At 48.3% G+C, this 17,138-nt stretch overlaps 1 pseudogene; it reads left to right on the top strand.

Annotated features, from left to right (window-relative positions):
• Nucleotides 1-8,915: 8,915 nt before the first annotated feature.
• LOC124095594 (lamina-associated polypeptide 2, isoforms beta/gamma-like) lies at nt 8,916-12,690 on the top strand (annotated as a pseudogene).
• Nucleotides 12,691-17,138: the final 4,448 nt, after the last annotated feature.

The raw sequence follows: 17,138 nt of genomic DNA, 5'->3' as shown, positions 1-17,138 counted from the left end.
CCTGCTGAAACCAGGAATGTTTTCGGAGGGCACATTTGCTGCAGAAAGCACACAATAAAGATGGTGACGTCATCCCTGCCTCCAGGGAGACAGAGCATCAGCTCTTCTCTCTGTAGACACCAACCCAGAACAGCACCCCCTGCCTCTTTGTGCCAGGCAGCACTCTCCAAAACCCACAGAAGGCACAGCATGGGCTTCTGTTCACACTGATTTTGAACATGTCCTACAAGATCCAGAGATATGGCGCTCACTGTGTGCATCATGTGCCAGCCTCCACTGGGCCTGCCGAGGGCAAAGCTGCCACCAGGCACAACCTCAGGGCCCCGGAGAGGATGAGTCATGTTGGCTGGGGTGGGCCAGGCTTCAGGGAGGGAGGCATGGGCAGTACTCTCCAAGGGGAGGGACACACCCAGGGATCACAAGGAAGAGAGGGAGAGAGAAGCAGCCCCTGCATCCAGGCTGCAGCCTGCTCCCAGGGGGCAGATGTCCTCAGCTCTCAGATTCAGGCTGTGGTTTTTCTGGACATAGTTCTTTCATAGAGACCACAGCCTACCCATCCTGATCATCCAGGTGGCTCCAAGGGAGGGCAAACCCTTGTGAAGTGGGGAGACCCTTCCCCTAGGCTTGTCGCCCAGTAAGCATCAAGCTATGCCAGGCAGGAGACACAGCATATGCCCAGCTACAGCCTAACCCCAAACATCCTGACTGACACATCTGGTTCCTAGACCACACACACACACACACACGCACACACACACACACACCTGTCTACCACCACTCATCTCTGACCACCCAGGCCTCCTACAGCAGGATGAGGTCTGCTCAGGTCAAGGAATGGGTGGGTCAATCAGCATGAGGTGAACAAGACCAGCCCTGTCTCCCTTCCTGTGACAGCCCAAATCCCATGCATCCCCATGAGAGTGGGAGGTAGAAGAACCTACCCTGGACACTCATGGGTGGGCTGTGAGCTACCTAAAAACAAAGAGCTCAAACCACACACTGTTCTATATAAGGAGGTCCATCTCTACCCAGATATGAACAGACACTGCTGATTTACAGAGAGGTGGGGACCTTATTCTCCTATGGGTAGAACTCAAGAATAGGACTCTTGCAGTCCTATTCTCGAGGTCAGTTTGACCCTCCTCAACTGCAAGAGCTGAGCCACCCACATATCCTCAAGGGCCCCACACTCACCCCTGCAGAGCGGAGGGTTGATGCAGGTCCCCGCTGGGCCTGTCCAGCATCCCACCATACACACAGCCTCTCAGCAAAGAGCCAAGGCCTGCCATGAGCCAATACCAGTCTCTGAAGCCCCCAACGGCTGCAGCCACTGAGCCCCACAGCCTGTCTGCTGGCAGCTCTTCAGGCTGCAGGTGACTCTGGACGGCCTGACCATGTGGCTCCATTAAAGACCCAAAGGCCAAGCCACAGGCCTGACCAAGAACCCAGACAGAGCCCAGAGCAGAACTGTGAAGCCCTGGGCATTTACAATCTCAAATGGAAACCATGAAAGATGAGAGCAAAGTGATTTCAGTATGAAATCTTTCTTTTAACATTAAAACAGATCAGGGCAAAAACACATCTCTTTTCAGAAGCAGCCTTCCCTCCCTCAATAAATAGATGGGTAGTCCAAAAGGAAAGAGGTGTAGGGGGACAGACTCACATGGATGGCAGGACTGATGCTGCTTCCTATCTAACCCTGAGCTGTGCACATGGTGTGGATGAGGGGTGCAGCTCTGAGATTAGAGCCTCCTCCTGCTAGGTGTCACCTGGGTTTCCTGTTGACCTTTAGTGGACCTCACCCCCTTGAGTTGGATGCTGTCATTGCTAGGGACCCTGGGGTACCCCCAGGAGTGGTCCTGGGGGAGTAATTACCCATCTGGAAGTAAACATGGATTCCTGAGAGGCATGGTCCCCAGGCTGGGATGCAACCAGGTCTAAAGGTCACAGAGAGGTCACAGGCACGGGATCCAGGATGAAGACACTGCCAAGAGTCCCTCTCATGAGTCTCTTCCTTAGGGGTGGTAGGGGCACAAGAGCCACATTTGACTGAGTCCTGCAGGAAAATGGGATTTATTATACCCTGGCTGCAGGTGCAGTGTCGAGGGTGAGCCCCACCCAGGTTCCTCTGTCATCAGCGGCTCCCAAGCTGTGTCAGTGAGCCCATTTTGACGCACCCTTGTGCTCCAGTTCCCTTCCTGCCCGTCGTCTCCCTAGGCTTCTCTTGATTGTGATCACTGCTCAGACTTCCTTGCTTTGGGTGAACTTGGCAGTGTAAGGAATGCTATTGGGTGTCTTGTATGATTCCCTTTGGTTGGGGTCTTTCTAGTTTCTCAGATTTGGGGGAGAAAGACAAGGGCATGTGCTGCTTGTCGCATCCCTGTGGACGTTCTCAAGTCTGCCTTGAGGACAGAGCATCCGGAGGGTCTACAGAGGTGCGCGTGGGCACCGACAGCCTGAGCCCAGCCCCTGCCAGCCTTCAGGGGACCTGGCACAGGTGGCAAGGCACGGTGAGCTCACAGCAGCAAGCTCCCTTCCCTGTGTGGCCAGAAACTCCACAGCAGGTTGGTGGAGAATGCATCCAGAGCTGAGAAGCCAGAATGGAAAAGATAACCTGTACAAGAAAATCCCTGTGCAGAAACTAACATTCAGACACCAGTCGTTGCCAAGAACCAAAGACAAGACCTCTGCTAACTTAACGCGACCTTGACTTCACAGACCTGGTGACGACTGATCCTTTTGTTTCCAACCCCCTGATGTCCTTCAGCCGTAGCAGACGGCGTGTGTTTCATCTGACCATCGATACTAATCTTACTTCACAGCAGATGCGGCAGGTGCAGCACAGGATCTGCACAGCCCCTCTGATCTGCTCAGATGCCCTGTATCCTTCAACTCTACCTGATTTTCGATTTATAAGAATAATCAGAGATCAAACGTCCCTGCAATGCTGAGTCGAGGTCAGTCAGCTCATGATCTAAAATAAATAGCTGTATTTGTAGCATATAGGCCTCAGGGTTGGAGCTGACCAGTCCATGAGAACATGGCCAGGGCCTGCCCTTGTGGGCTGTCCTGGGGCAGCCAGGAACCTCAGAACCATATGTCTCTTCGCCGGTGGTTCCAGGATTCTCAGGGCCACAAGGAAGCCCTCCAGTGAGGATCAGCCTGCTGCAGCACCTATCCAGGGGACAGCTTTTGGTAGGAAGACTGTGTTGTGCCTTGAGAAACAGAGTGAACATCCTTCTCCAGGCACAGGGTAGTCAGACACACAATGACAGACAGGAACATCCCCTCAGGGGATAGTGGTACCTCGGTGTTTTGAAAAATGGGCTGGTGAGGGGCAGCTCCAGGCAAAAGTCAGAGCCTGAGGAGGCAGGGCCATGAGTGGAAGCAAGGGCGATCCTGTGGGCCTGGGTCATGTGGCCGGGCTGGCCAGCTGTGAGGTGGGAAGTGTGGACAGTCAACGGCAGAGGTGACCCATGGGACAGGGGTGCGGAGCAGAACAGGGCAGATGGGGCCCAGGGCGTAGTAGCCCTGCATCTGCAGTGTCCTCTACCCGTTGCAGCAACAGGGAAGACTTAGGGTGAGTGATGGCCAGAGACCAATTTCCACTCCTGGAGATCAGAAGAAAACTTGTAGCATGAAGCCCTGTCTCTGTATCAGAGATACCAGCAGGCTGTCCCCCACCTGGCCCCCAGACCAGAAAGGGAACGCTGGGCATGGAAGCAGGGAGACATGGCAGCAGCTGGTGGGAGAGACTCCCGTGAGTGCAGCTCTGCTGCTCCTGCAGATCATGCTGTAGACACCAGGACACAGGACAGGACAGGACAGGACAGGCATGTCCTCAGCCACACACCAAACAGCAAGTGCCCAAATAGAGATCAGCAAGTGTGGCATGGTCACCAGGGAAGAGAGCGACAATCAGGAGCCTAAAGAAGCTCGGGGAGCTCACAAATCAGTGGGAATTAAACCACACACTCTGAAAACACACAGTGGAAAAGTACAAACCAAACTGGAAAACATATGGAGAATAATGAAAAGGAAGACAAGACCTAACAAAATGATGGACTGCAGCCAAGCAGAGTTCAGAGGAAAATTTATATTTGTAAACACTAATGTTAAAAAAAAATAAAAGAAGGGGGTTCAAAAAATCACTTGACTTTACATCTTAAGACACTGAGGGAAAAAAAGAGGAAACTAAATCTATAGTGAACAGAAAGGAGGAAATCATAAAATTATAGCAGAAATAAATGAACCAGAGAATAGAAAATTAATAAAGCCAATGAAGCTCAAATTTGGTTCTTTGAAAAGATGAACAAATTGACAAACTTTAGCTGCATTGGCCAAGAAAAAAGAAAACTCTCATTATAAAAATAATAAACAAAAGGAAGAATATTGCTAAGAATTTGCAGAAATAAGAAGTGTTATGAAGGAATACTATGAATTTGTGGGAGTGTTGCCATCTTAACAACATTTAGCCTTTTTAATCTGTAAACACAGATGCCTTTGCATTTATTCAAACTTTTTTTCATTTTCCACCATGTTATGCAATGTTCAGGGTATATATCTGGTCCTCCTTGGATACTTTTTTCCTGAAGCATGTTTATTGTTTTTCATTCTAAATCCTAAGTATTTTTTTCTTTTTCATTCTGTCATAAGTGGAATTTTTTCCACAATTCATTTTTGAATTGTTTGTTGCAAGTGGGTAGAAACTCAACCAACCTTTGTGTGGTTTCTATATGGAAGAGTTAGGCAACTTAAATAAAACAAATGAAGGCCTAGAAAGACACAAACTTTCAAAGTTGATTTAAGAAGAAAAAGAAACAAGCATAAAAAAGATTGGATTAGTAACTGAAAAAGCAAAACACCAACAGAGAAGCCCCACCCCATACGGTTTCACAGGTTGATTCTTCCAAACATTTAATGAAAAATTAGTGTAAGTCCTTCAGATATCTCCTCCAAAATTAGAAGAGGACAATTCCCAGCTCACTCTTTTGAAACCAGTGTTACCATGTGAGAACATGACAAAGATAACACTACGAAGAAAACTACATACCAAACCAACCTCAGCAGCCGATACCGAGGCGTGTGCTGCCCCTGCCCTGGCCAAGGGGTTTGCCCACCTTGTGAAATCAGGGGATGTGTGGCACCTCTCCAGTAGAGAATCAGGAAACCCACATGGTCTCCTACACCTGCCAGGAAGAGAGCAACCCTCCTCACCCCGAGGCTGAGCACCCAGAGAAGCCCTCAGCCAACCCCGCACTGGAGGGTGGCAGGGAGTCTCCTCCATAGGTCACAAGCAAGGCAGGATTTGCCTTCCTGTCCCCTGCTGGGCGCTGTGCAGGAGGCTTTGGTTAGGTGACAGATGAAGCAGAATGGGAAGGCAGAAGGAAAGCCACTTCTGGCCTACGATGACCTGACCCTGCAGATAGGAAACGTCACACAAAAGCCAGCAGACCCTCTGCTCCGATTCACAAGGCTCAGGACACGAGATCAATATGAAAATAGCAGTAGCTTGCAAAAAAATAAAATAATGAAACAGAAAACAATTCCATTTATAATATAATGAAAAACAATAAATATGCTTAGGAAGAGTTGACCAAGGAGATACCGACACGTACAGACAGGTCAACACCACAGACGCGGTCGGAAATGAAAGGCTCAGGAGACACAAGGGTGCCATGTTCCTGGGTGGGGAGACTCGACATGGTGGAGGAGGCAGCTCCCCCCACCCCATATTTCTAGAGACTGCGAGCAATCCCTACCTGGATTCCAGCTGACTTCCTTGTAGAAATCAACAAAGTCGCCCTAAAATACATAAGGAAGCTCAAGGAACCCAGAATATCCCAGAAAAATCTTTACAATATAATTAAAGGAAAGGATGCACAGTTGCAGTCTTCAAAACTGGAAAGTACCAAACTATAGCAACAGAAATGTGTGGTGCTGGCATACAGCTGGGTATACAGACCGACGGAACAGAGCTGGACCTACAGAGATGAATCCTGGTCATGGTGGTCAACTGACTTTTGATAATTAAAGGGTGCCAAGACCATTCAATGGGAAAAGAATCGTCTTTTCAACAAACAGTACTGGTATGACTGAATACCCATATGCCAAAGAACAGAGTCCAACCCCTGACTCACCATTTCTAAGAATCCCTTTAAAATGTCAAATACCTAACTTTAAATGCCAAAATTATAAAAAAAAAATGTTCAGACCAAAAGAGGGGTGAATCATGATCTGAGATTTGGCAACAAAAGCACAGACAACAAAAGAAAATCGATAGATTGGACTTTAAAAGCTTTTGCATCAAAGAACACTCTTGAGAATCAAAGGACAACCTATAGGGTAGCAGGAAACATTTGCAAAGCATGTGCCTGGTAAAGATTTGCATCTAGAATGTTTTCAGCTCTTACATTTCAATAATATAAATATAAATAACGCAATTAAAATGGGCAAAGGATCTGAACAGACATTTCTCCAAAGAATGTACACAAATGTAAGCACATGGAAGACCCTCAGCATTATGAGTCATCAGGAGAATCTCAGCCAAAACCACAGGAGATAGCACTTCACAGCCACCAGAATGGACATCTTGATTTTAACATGAGACAGCCAGAGGTCTTTGTTAGTTGCAGAGCAGGCTAAACAAATGTTAGCTGCAGTGTGGGCTGAACACTCGACCCTCACCCTCACCGGTCTGGTTCCTTATCGCTTGTTTGCCTCAAGTCTGAACACTCAACCCTACTCAAGGCTAAACACTCAGCCCCCATCCATCTGGTGCAACAGAAACCCACATCTAGCCCCTGCCCTGTCTGCCTGAAGGCAGAAGATGACACCCTTAGCAAATACTGTATGATCCAGTCACTGTACGCCAACAAGGCAGCTTGCAGACCCAGAGACCCCATTAGATTTTGGCTATAAAAACTCTCTCCTGAAGGGCCCTCCTCTCTCTCTCTCTCTCTCTCTCTCTCTCTCTCTCTCTCTCTTCTCTTCTCTTCTCTTCTCTTTCCTTTCTCCCTCTTTCTCTCTCTCACTTTTCTCTCTCCCTCTCTCTTTCTTCTCTCTTTCCCTGCCCTCTTTCTCTTTTTCTCTTTCTCCTGTCAATCAGACACTGCTGCAATAAAGATCTCTTGGTCGCTCCGTGTGTCATGGTCACTTTCCTTTCAGTGTCAACAAGGGCATGTAAAGCCAGATCACAGCTATGGGAAGGTGAGATGGGAAGCAGTGTCCATCTCCCAGTGTGCTCACTTGAAGTCACCACCAGACCCAGCAGATGCACCTCCCAGGTTGTACCCAAGAGAAACCAAGACAAGAGCAACAAAGGATGATGTGAAGCACTCTGCTCGTGAGAAGCCACCAACATGGCACCATGAGACGGTTCCTTTCCCCTTTGAAGAACTCTGCAGTGTTTCTCTGTGTTTTCTTGTTTGCTTTATTTTAATTGGTTCAAGGTGTTCAAGCAGACGGAGTCAGCAGAGTGGGAAATCACAGAAAGCAACTCCAGGAGAGTAAGAGCAGGAACATCCCTGCCTGCTGGCCTGAGCCTGAGAGAGGCGCCCAGGGGAGGCCACTGAAGGGCGTCCACATGCACCGCGAGCCACGGCTGATGCCACCTTGTCCTTGTGGACCTTCAGTGTACAGACTGTGGGTTATAGAAGTCTCGTCATTAATTCAAGCTGTACTGACACTGCATTTGCATCTTCAGTGATGCCGAGGCCGTATGTCAAAGGCCTGCTCCTGGCTGAGAAGCTGTGGACAGCAGAGGGAACCTGAGGGGATGAAGGAAGCTGGGTCACCAGGGGCTGCTCTTGGAAGGAATGCGGGGACCCCAGCCCCTTCCTACCCCTCCTTTGCACTCTCTAGCGTGATGTGAATGGGCTCCCTCCACCACACACTCCACCACAGTGTGCTGCCCTCCAAATGCCCAAAAGCAGCAGGGCACCAACCATCAACTGAACCTCCCAAACCCTCAGCCACAGGAGAAGCCAAGACAACCTCTCCTCTTCCTGAAGTTGGTGTTGTCCTGTTACTCAGCTCTTTCATTGCCAGGACCAAAATATCCAACAACTTAGAATAACCAAGAGGAGGAAGTGTGGGCTCAGGGTTTCAGGGTTCTGTCCATGGCTGGCCAGCTCCATAGCTCTGGGCCTGAGATGAGGCAGAGCATCATGGTGGAAGGGTGTGGTGGAGGAAGGCTGCTTGGCTCACGATAACCAGGAAGCAGAAAGAAAGCAAGCGAGGGACAGGGATGAAATATGAACCCCAAAGTCACCCCCCCCCCCCGTGGCCTACTTCCTGCAGCCACACCCTACCTGGGCACAGTTAGCACCCAGGTAGTCCATTCAAATTATTAATCCTTCAATGAATTAATCCACTGATTAGATTGCAGCCCTCATGATCTACTCTTTTCATCCCAAACATTGCTGTGTTGATACAACAGCATTTCTCAGGGCACACCTTGTATCCAAACCATAAGTAACAGTACAATAATGGCAAAAGACCTGGCCACAAAGGGTCAGGGTGCCATCACACAGGCACTGGAGAGCTGCTGAGAGGAGCATGGCCCCACGCGCTGGAGGAGGTGGAGCTCCAGGGGGCTCCTGCTTCTGTGTGGGAGTGGGACAGCTCAGGAGCAGGACAGGCAGCATCTGTCCTTCTCTGGGACCCAGCATGCCCACACCTAAGATGAATTAGAACATACAGGCCAAAAAACTCACACAGGAATGCTTGAACAGCTTGACCTATAATACCCCAAAGCTAAATAGCCCAGCCAGACCTCAGAAAGAAAGAGGAAGAACAAACTGGCCCAGGAGAGCACAGAGCAGCAGACAAGAGGAGGACCACGCCGGTCTCTGCAACAGTGCTTTCATGAGACGTCACTTCCCATCACGCCAGCTCCTCGAGGTGACAAACTCTCGCATGGGAAGACTCCAGCTGTGGCTGCAGGTGGGGGCAGCTGGCAGGGGCAGAGCCCTTCTGGAGGGAGGACGACGTTCTGGACTTGACAGGCACCAGTTGGCTGCCTAGCACATGCATCTGACAAACTCAAGGCACACTCATACAGTCAGCAGTGCGGCCTCCCTAAATCACACACCAAAAGAAAAACCGAGGTAGTGTGTGGGCTGGGGTTGGTGCAGCCTCCCAGCCTGTCCGCACTTAGTCCGTAGTTGGGCTCGCGGCGCTTTTGTGCCCGCGTCTGGCCTCGCTTCGTGTCTGCGAGTTTTTTGCCGTGCCCCCGCGGCGCTCCTCCCGGGCGGGAGCCGTAAGGCTCGGAGGCGGCAGCGCGGCCCCCGGCCAGGAGTGAGCGCGGCGGCAGTGAGGCTGCGGGGAAGGGGACTAGTAGATCCCGGAGATGCCGGAGTTCCTGGAAGACCCCTCGGTCCTGACGAAAGACAAGTTGAAGAGTGAACTGGTCGCCGACAATGTGACTCTCCCGGCCGGGGAGCAGCGCAAAGACGTGTACGTGCAGCTCTACCTGCAGCACCTCACTGCACGCAACCGGCCGCCGCACGCCGCGGGCGCCAACAGCAAGGGGCCCCCGGACTTCTCCAGCGACGAGGAGCGCGAGCCCACCCCAGGGCTCAGCTCCGGGCCCTCCACCGCGGGCCGCGGCCGCGCCACCGTCGGCAGGAAAGCAACAAAGAAAACTGATAAGCCCAGACTAGAAGATAAGGATGATCTAGATGTAACAGAGCTCTCTAATGAAGAACTTCTGGATCAGCTTGTGAAATATGGGGTGAATCCTGGTCCTATTGTGGGAACAACCAGGAAGCTGTATGAGAAAAAGCTATTGAAACTGAGAGAACAAGGACCAGAATCAAGATCTTCTACTCCTCTACCAACAATTTCCTCGTCAGCAGAAAATACAGGCAGAGTGGAAGTAATGACTCTGACAGATACAGTGACAATGAAGAAGACTCTAAAATAGAGCTCAAGCTTGAGAAGAGAGAACCACTAAAGGGCAGAGCAAAGACTCCAGTAACACTCAAGCAAAGAAGACTTGAGCACAACCAGGTGGAAACTTCACAACATTTTCGTATAGATGGTGCAGTAATTTCAGAGAGTACTCCCATAGCTGAAACTATAATGGCTTCAAGCAACGAATCCTTAGTTGTCAATAGGGTGACTGGAAATTTCAAGCATGCAACTTCTATTCTGCCAATCACTGAATTCTCAGACATACCCAGAAGAACACCAAAGAAACCATTGACGAGAGCTGAAGTGGGAGAAAAAACAGAGGAAAGAAGAGTAGAAAGAGATATTCTTAAGGAAATGTTCCCCTATGAAGCATCTACACCAACAGGAATTAGTGCTAGTTGCCGCAGACCAATCAAAGGGGCTGCAGGCCAGCCATTAGAACTCGGTGATTTCAGGATGGAGGAATCTTTCTCATCTAAATATGTTCCTAAGTATGTTCCTTTGGTAGATGTCAAATCAGAAAAGACAAAAAAGGGACGTTCCATTCCAGTATGGATACAAATTTTGCTGTTTGTTGTTGTGGCAGTTTTTTTTGTTTTTGGTTTATCAAGCTATGGAAATCAACCAAGGAAATCCTTTCTCTCGTTTTCTTCATGATGAAAATAGAAAATCCACCTGAATTATATCACTTTGGCACATTCAACTTGGTCTCCTATTTTTAATAACTAGAAAAACATTTGTGTATATTTGTTGACTCAAGAACTAAAAATAATGTGATTTCACTTCAAATTTAATATTCCATGGAAAAGCAAACAAGATATCTGAATGAACTTCATTTAAATGTTTTGGACTTTGGACTAGTGGGAGATCACTTTGTGCCATATGGATAATCTTTTTTAGCTCTGGAACTTTTTGTAGGCTTTATTTTTTTAATGTGGACATCTTATTTCATTTTGGGGAAAATATATTGTTTTGTGTATTTGGAAAACAAGGGCAAAACATGGTAGTATAATGTGAAATTACACATTTAAATACTTTGAATTCTTACAGAAAAGATTAAGAATTATTCTCTGCTGAATAAAATTTTACAGAGGTGGAACATTGAAATTTGGTAAGAGAAAGTAATTTGGTTGTACTTTTGTAACTGAAACAGTTTGACAGTGTTTATGAGGGAAAGTACAGCAATAATCTCTTCTGTAACTTATTGATAGTAATGTTGCTATTGTAGCCCTATCATACTCACTTTTTAAAAGATTTCTAATATCATGAATGTCCTCTTTCAGTAAGACCCATTTAAATACAATTGATTTTTAGCAGGGATCTTTTAGGGTGACATAATACTTGTTTTAGAGAACTAGCTGGCTGTACATATTAGCTAGCTAGAAGGCTAAAATTGGAAATTTATACTTTTTATTTACAACTGAAGATTCTGTCAATCCAATTTACTACCAGAATTTTTTTTTTTTAAGAAAAGTAAGTGAGTGTATGTGTTTTGTTTAAAAGTTAGAAATTTAAATACTGGTGTTGTTCCATTTGGATTATTTGTTGCATTGTCTTCTATTACCAAAAACAAACTTTTGCCAAGTGTTTTTCCCCCCCTATATTTCCAGCTATAGTTTGATTAAAAAGTAAAAAAGTATTTGCTTTTAAACTACATACAAGTAGTAGTTAAAGTTGTAAACTTTCAGTGCAAAGTGGGCATTATGATTTTGTATACTCTTGAATTATGGTTAGCTTTATCTTTGTGGTTGATTTATTTTAACTTTTTAGCTAAAACTTACCTCATGTATAACTTGGTTGCATAAAATTGTAGGTGATGGAAAGAAATTTCAGTAGAATCAGGTAAAACATAAAAACTTTAAACTTAATCATTTGATTTGCAACTTTATCGTCATTGACCATAAAGCACACTAAAAACATAAGTTATTTTTAAAATACCATCCAAAATAAAAGATAATTTTAACAAAGGAAGAAATTGAAGGTGTATTTAGACCACCAAACTTTTTGTTTGAACTAGCACTATTCTGATTTTTAGATTTTAGGTATTTTGTAGACATTTTTACTGAACTTCTGCAATTCAGACCAGACACACTTATAGGTCTGATTCTGCAGAGGCACTCATAGATCTGAAAAGCTTTCCTCTTTGAATTAAAATGTTGCTTTGAGATGAGCCACAGAGGAGGCATGTTTTACTTGACATTTATGTAAGATCAGTTCTCTAATAGGAAAAGTATGGTCCAAAATAGCAAAAGGACTGGGTAAAACGTGTACTCTTTTTTAAAAAAACAAACATGTATTTGGTCTTTTGTCTGTGTCTGTTTTATTCCACTAGAGTAAATGTGTCTTTGTTGTAAACACAAAGCACTTCTTCCTGATTAAATCATAGATGTAGATTTACAGTATAATTCAATAATAAAAAAATAATCAACCTCTAAAAAAGAAAAACCGAGGAAGCATGGTGCTCAGTAGCATGCTGGAGCCTCTCCGGGGGAGCTCTGTGTCCCAGGGTGGCGAGAACAGCCATAGTGGTAAGTGACTTGCCGGGTGAACACACTGGCGTCAGTGAGGCAGAGGGGCAGGTGGATGTGCAACGTGGAATCTAAATACTGCACATGTGGTTTTCACTGCAAACCCTCCACTTGGCTGTATGTTTGAAATTTCCCACAATGAAAGTGGGAAAAAGATAAGAATTCTTGTTATCTGAATGTTTTAAATTACCAATCTAAATAACTTAAGAGTCAAGGAAATAAACATAATGAAAGTTTAAAAATATTTACAATTGAATGATAATAAATTGCTACATGACAAATCATGCAGAATTCCAAGAAAATAGTACATAAAGTGAAATTCACTGCTTAAATGCTAATGTGAAAAAAATAAATGCTAGAAATAAATGAATAGGCTGAAATTTTAAGTGAGAAAAAGGACCACAATAAAAGAAAGAAAATTGGAAGTAGATAAAAGAAGAATCTAATAATGCAGAAAATATAAAAGGTTTTTCTTTGATTTTTGAAGTATCATAAGTCTATAGCAAGATCAAGAAAAAGAAGCTGCTGATCGATTACCTGGAGACACCAGTTCAGATCCAACAAGGAGAGGACTCCACAGCTTCAAGCTGGAAAATTTAAACTTATGTCAAATGAACACTTTCCAGAGACGTATAGCTCACCAAACAACTCAGGAAGAAATAGCAAGCCTCAACAGTCCTCGGCCCATGAAGGGAACCGACAAGTCCATCTAAAATCTCCTCCAGAAATAGACAAATGGTCTTACAGGTGAAACCACTGCATGCTCATAGAGTCCCTCCCACCAGGAAGAAGAGAGGCAAAGCCTCCCAGCACATTCCATGAGGCCACTGAAGCCTCCACCCAAAGCAGGACAAGGGGGCAGCAGCACAGCCGCTGCAGCTCCTTCACAGGGTGACCCAGACTGTCCAGAGCCCCAGGGCCCAGGAGGGAGGCACTGAGAGGACCAGGCAGCCTGGCCAGGCGCCTCCTCACAAGGGCAGTCGTGCCCCGTAACGCAGCGGGGCTCTGGAGAGACCACCGCGCCCAGGCAGCAGCAGGCGGGTGCAAGGAAGTGGGGAGGCTTCCCAGATGCCAGAGGAGAGCAGCGAACCGGAGGCCCCGCTGCCAGACAGGCCAGGATCTGGAGAATAAGCAGAAAGAAACAAAAGTGGGGTGAGGCAGGACAGCCCCTGGAGCCACCTGGGGTCCTGTCAAGAGCACCCGCAAGCCAGCAGGACTGACCTCTTGCTCCCTTACTAATTCCCTTCAGAGGACCTGGGACCTGAGCCAAGATTCAGGAAGCAAAGGTACCCGTCAGGAAGACCCGAGCTCGCCCGCATGTGCCCAGAGCTCCCAGGACGACTGCGGCTGGCCAGGGGACTCCTCCCCAACAACAGGTGCCCCTGCTGGGGGGCGGCCTGAACGCGGGAAGGGGCAGGGGCACCGGGGTATACCCAAGGCCTCTGGGCCGCCTGTCCGAACAGGGAGGCTATGACACCCCGTGGTTCAGGGGTGCAGCCAGCAGGCTCTTATCTCCCCAAAGTCCCTGCACCCCCAGAGTTCAGGCCACAGCAGGGAGGACAGGATCCCCAGAAGGAAAGCCTGCCCTGGGGCTGCCTGGCCCTGCTGACCTCTCCAACATCCCACAGCGTCCCCCCTGAATCGCCCCCCACCAGCATCTGGTCCCATCTCAACAATGAAGGCTTTGTCTAGATGTCACAAGAGGATGAAGACCAGGGCCACCGGCCTCTCTGGCCCCTGTCCCTCTTAATGTCTAGCCTTAGTATCACTGCCCATGCTCTCCAGTGTGTTCATTCTCTGTCTCTACCCCAACCAGACCGCGAGCTGCTCCATGAACTCACGTCCCCACCCTGCTAATACCACCAGGCTTCCTGTCACCTGAGACCATGCTTGATTTCCCATCCAGCAGCTCCAGGATGTCCACTCGCTGGAGCAGAACATACTTGGGCAGTGAGAAACCCAGTCTCTAAAACACAAAGCTATTTCTCATGTGACCCCACAGTGTAAGCCAGGTGCCAGATCTCTAGGTAAATTCCCACAAACTTCCCACTCTCCTGAAGAAAGGAGCTGGGCCCCTCCTGCTCCAGAGGGGGCTTCTGATCCTTCCAGAGGTGAAAGGGACTCAGCAGAGCAGGGGAGGGCAGCACAGAGGGAGGCCTGCAGCTAGCATCCGGCCTCAGCCAGTGGGGAAACAAGGAGCTGAGGGCCAGACCCTCTTCTGCTGTGGGACTCTTGAAGCTTTTGCTGAGCTGATCAGCACAGATACCACATTGTCCTCCCAAGTCCTGCCCAGTGCCCACACTCCATGAAGGTCATCAGTATGAATGATCCCATGGACAGCTGGAGAGCCACCACACACCAAGTCACCCAGAGTAGACTGTGGGGCAACAGCACCCTATTTTCACAGTGTTCTTGCCCAACATGCAGGTCTGCTCCCCACCTGGACCTACCAGGAGGGCCCACTCCAAACCAGGATACCAGGATGGTCCACTTTCCATCAGGACACCAGGAGGGTCCACTCCCTACTAGAACACCATGTGGGTCCATTCCACATCAGGACACCAGGAGGGTCCACTTCCGCCAAGATACTGGGAGGATCCACCCTACATCAGCCCTGCTGTAGGGTCCACCTCTCCATCAGGACACCAGGAAGGTAAATTCTACTACATGGGAGTACCACAAGGATCCATTCTCCACCAGAACCTTGTCAGGGACGATTCTCATCAGACCACAGACAGATTCACTCTTAAGAAACAGATTCCAGGTGGCCAAAAAGCAGGTGCCAGAAGGCGTGTTTCCCAGAGATGTGTGGCCACAGAGGTTTAGTCCTGTAGTGAATGCTCACAGAGGACTCCATGGTGGTTGGTGCACAGGGTGGACGTGGTTTGGGATGGAGGTGAGCAAGAAGCAATGGACGTTACCCAACTCATAAGTTCATCCCCAGAGAAACCCTGTCTAAGAGAAGAATGATAGAAAAGAAAGGCTGTATTCAGTGGCCAGAGAATGAAGATGGAGTTCTGCTCACAAAACTGGAGGGTGGAGGGGTAGGCTAACATCATGCCTTCTTAGGGAATAGGTAGAAATCTTCCAGGAACTTAGATGCCACCTCCTGTCATTCCCTTTAAGGTACAGCATATCACTTCATGGTGTCTTTAGCCTTAACTGGGGGAGTGGGAGGTGAGGCAAGCCTGGGTCAAGTTAACCCCATATTATAGTTTCACAAAATGTCTCTCAAGAGTTTAAAGGTCTACATGTGGTGCTGATTATACTCTGATCCAAAGGTGAAGGCAGCAAAGGACATGGACACAATTTGGGAAAGAGAGGCTAAGCCCCCACACCCAATCCAACCACCATGGGACATGAACAGGCCCAAGAATCGGTGCTTTCAACAAAATCTGCCTATGGGACCCCAGACAGTATCCTGGGCAAGGAGTTTCATAATCACATTAGAGGAGTAATCTACAGCAAAGGGATGGTAGACTAATGATAAATAAGAGGCCCATGTGACCTCAATATGGAAATGCTTAGGGCATTGGGGGGACCAAGTTCGACTACAGGATTATTTAGGTTTTTCCTGGGTACCATGATTGTTTATTGAGCAATACAAGTCACATTTTGGACGAAGAGAAAGTGTTCCTGTATGGGAGTGTCCAGGGCAGGTCTGGACATGGACCACATGGTCCTGGATGGGAGTGACCAGAGCAGATCTGGACATGGAGCACGTGGCCTTGATGAGAGTGGCCAGTGCAGGCTGGACATGGAGCATGTGGTCCTGGATGGGAGTGACCATGACTGATCTGGACATGGAGCACGTGGCCTCAATGGGAGTGGTTGGGGTAGGTCTGGACATGGAGCATGTGGTCCTGGATAGGAGTGACCAGGACTGATCTGGACATGGAGCACGTGGCCTCAATGGGAGTGGTTGGGGTAGGTCTGGACATGGAGCACGTGGTCCTGGATGGGAGTGACCAGGACTGATCTGGACATGGAGCACGTGGCCTCAATGGGAGTGGTTGGGGTAGGTCTGGACATGGAGCATGTGGTCCTGGATGGGAGTGACCAGGACTGATCTGGACATGGAGCACGTGGCCTCAATGGGAGTGGTTGGGGTAGGTCTGGACATGGAGCACGTGGTCTTGGATGGGAGTGCTCAAGGGGGTCAGGAAAGCTGTTCTCACATATGTATTGATCACATGACCAAGTGTCCAGCACGTGCTGGGATCCAGACCAGCACACTTGTGAAAGGTGGGCCTGAGGTGCATTAGCTTCCCGCTGAGGGAGGATGTCCCTGCCTGTAGATCAGAGGGTGTCACCATGGCACCTTCCTCGGGGAACTTCACCCAACATTTCAGGACAGCTGCTAGAACCACCATGGGCTAGAAACATGCCAGGCCTGGCCCACACAGGAGGACAAAGGTCAAGGAGAGGCAGAGAAGTGGGCCCAGGACACACCTTGGCCATTATGGGACCTGATAAATGTCCTGGAGGGACTAGTGGGGTATGAGTGAGGTCAAAGGGACTTGAACGACATCTGTTTTAACAATGAGGGCAAGAAAGACCCGCCTGCCAGGTTCATCTCATGCTCTGCACACACAGCTCAGAGTCCCAGAGGGTCCTCTCATGGTCATCATGGGCTGGGCCAGGGGCTACCCCTTTCTTCATTCCCAGCTTGAGCTCCAGGAACCAGGCTAC

This window comes from Marmota monax, unplaced genomic scaffold (assembly GCF_021218885.2).
Source record: "Marmota monax isolate L192 unplaced genomic scaffold, Marmota_monax_Labrador192_F-V1.1 WCK01_AAM20220418_F8-fsc00076, whole genome shotgun sequence".
Lineage (NCBI taxonomy): Eukaryota > Metazoa > Chordata > Mammalia > Rodentia > Sciuridae > Marmota > Marmota monax.
Note: the sequence above shows the minus strand (reverse complement) of the source record. Positions and strands in the feature narration are given on the sequence as shown.